Genomic DNA, 2,405 nt, shown 5'->3' with positions numbered 1-2,405 from the left:
TTTCTTCTTGGAGCTGAGCTGAGCTGAGCCTATATTATCATCCACAACAATTATGGTTATGGCACTGTTCCAGGGTCCAGTGATAATATCTAAGGGTTATGAAATAGGAAAATGTCTCAAATTCTTGAAGCTATCATTCTTGCTGGGGACATTTACCTCAAATCCTGCCTAAGATATATCAAAAAATAATTTCATTGATAGGAAGCATGAAATTGCATCTGTGTTGGTTACACCAGGTGGATCTTCTCAAGATAGTATGGGTCCAGAGGCATCTAAACAATTTAAACATTAAGGTAGAATCACTTCCGATAGAGGGGAAAAAGCCAGAAAAATTAGTTTAAAAAATTTAACACTCGATTGGGGGTAATCTAATTGTTCTATATTCTTTTTGCTCTATTATTAAGATGGTGTTGAAAACAAAGTCTACTGGTTTTGATGTGATTACAAAAACAATTAACACTCATTGTATAACCTAACAATGAAAATAGGGAAAGTCACAAAGAAAAAAACTAAAAATATTAAAATCTAAAACTTTAATATCTAGAGAAAAACACTCAATATTTTCTTGTTTAGCCTTGTCTTAAATATAATGTATTTATATACTTTAAAAAATTATTTGGGAAGTTATATACATACTTTTTCACCTAATATTCAATGAACAGTTTTCCATGTCTTTAAATACATACTTGTAAAATGTGATTTTTAATTACCACATATATTTACTCCTATGAACATAACATTATTTAGCCAATCCATTATTGATGGAAGTTTTGGTTGTTCCATTATTTCGTTTTTGCAGTTATAAATAACACTCTTCTTTTTTTTTTTTTTTTTTTTTTGCGGTACGCGGGCGTCTCACTGTTGCGGCCTCTCCCGTTGTGGAGCACAGGCTCCGGACGCGCAGGCTCAGCGGCCATGGCTCACGGGCCCAGCCACTCCGCGGCATGTGGGATCTTCCTGGACCGGGGCACAAACACGTGTCCCCTGCATTGGCAGGCGGACTCTCAACCACTGCCCCACCAGGGAAGCCCAACACTCTTCTTTGAAAGTATTTCTGTTCACGTTAGAGAGTTAAAAAGGTATTTTTTTTTTTTTCTGCACTGGGTAGTTTTATTTTACAGAGGGGGTAAGGGTTAGGTGGTGTCAAGAAGAGTGACATGGAGCAAATAATTTTTATGAGCATTTTTTTCTTTTACAAATACACCAAAGAGTCATGCAATGCTGCCAGCATTGGATGCAATCCGGGCCACAAGTCTGCACATTCCTTTGCAACTGGTCCTGTGATGGCAGAACCTTTCATCTCACCTTCATTGTTTACTATGACCCCTGCGTTATCTTCAAAATAAAGAAACACACCATCTTTTCTCCAGTATGACTTTCGTTGTCGAATTACCACTGCTGGATGTACCTTCTTTCTGAGCTCTGGTTTGCCGTTCTTGACTGTGGCCATCACCGTGTCACCCAGACCAGCAGCAGGAAGTCTATTCAGTCGTCCCTTGATCCCCTTCATAGAGATGATATACAGATTTTTGGCTCCTGTGTTGTCAGCACAGTTGATCATGGCTCCAGCTGGAAGACCCAAGGAAATCTGGAATTTGGCACCAGAGGACCCACCGCATCCTCGGTTCGACATCTTGAACGCTGGAAAGGGACAAAAAGCTGTAATTTTTAATACCTTTAAATATCTTCCAGAAACCTTGTACCAGTTTACATCTATACTAGATTGGCATATGAGTGTTTATTTCTTCCTCCTCATTGGAAACAATGAATAATACCATAAGAAAAAAAAAAAAACAACCTTTGTTCATTTGGTAGGGGAATATGGCACTGTATAGGTATTTTTAAAATGCATTTCTTTAATTAGCAGAATAGTTTACTTTCAAAATGCATTTGTTGATCATTTGCACCTTCATTTTGCCAGTTAATATTTCTGCTGAGAATTTAGCTAAGCTACTCCTTGGTGTTGCTGCCTTGCCATCCATTTTGTTTGGCCAAGCAGCCTGCAGGGACCTGAAATTGACACTAGTCCCTCATGCAAGCATGTGCCCTAGATAGCTGACAGCAGAGTCACAAGCAAATGTAAGTCACTGATATGACTGTCCCAACAGCCTTTGTGATCAACAGTCTCCCCTTCCTCCCAGGGCCTTCCCTTTGTGTGCCCTTTAGATAAGACCACCATGGGGCTTATCAAAACTCGCTCTTTTTGTTTGAATTGACCAATCTGGTCTTAGCCCAGGAACCACAAAGCACTCCACCCATGGACCCTAATAAAACTATGTACCCCAAATTGTGTGTGTGTCTCTCTCTGGCTGCATCCCACCTTCACTTCCCCATGTGGCCCCTCAAGGTGGTTCCTCCAAGAACCGGGAGTAATAAACTTTTGTAACTCAGTTTCTCTCCTGGTC

The 2,405-nt window shown here is 39.9% G+C and overlaps 1 pseudogene; it reads right to left on the bottom strand.

Moving 5' to 3' along the window:
- Positions 1-1,211: 1,211 nt before the first annotated feature.
- On the bottom strand, positions 1,212-1,633 carry LOC132521799 (large ribosomal subunit protein uL14-like; annotated as a pseudogene).
- Between the last annotated feature and the right edge of the window lie 772 nt (positions 1,634-2,405).

Source organism: Lagenorhynchus albirostris, chromosome 6, assembly GCF_949774975.1.
Source record: "Lagenorhynchus albirostris chromosome 6, mLagAlb1.1, whole genome shotgun sequence".
NCBI classification, from domain to species: domain Eukaryota; kingdom Metazoa; phylum Chordata; class Mammalia; order Artiodactyla; family Delphinidae; genus Lagenorhynchus; species Lagenorhynchus albirostris.
This window is presented reverse-complemented; position numbering and strand designations above follow the sequence as displayed.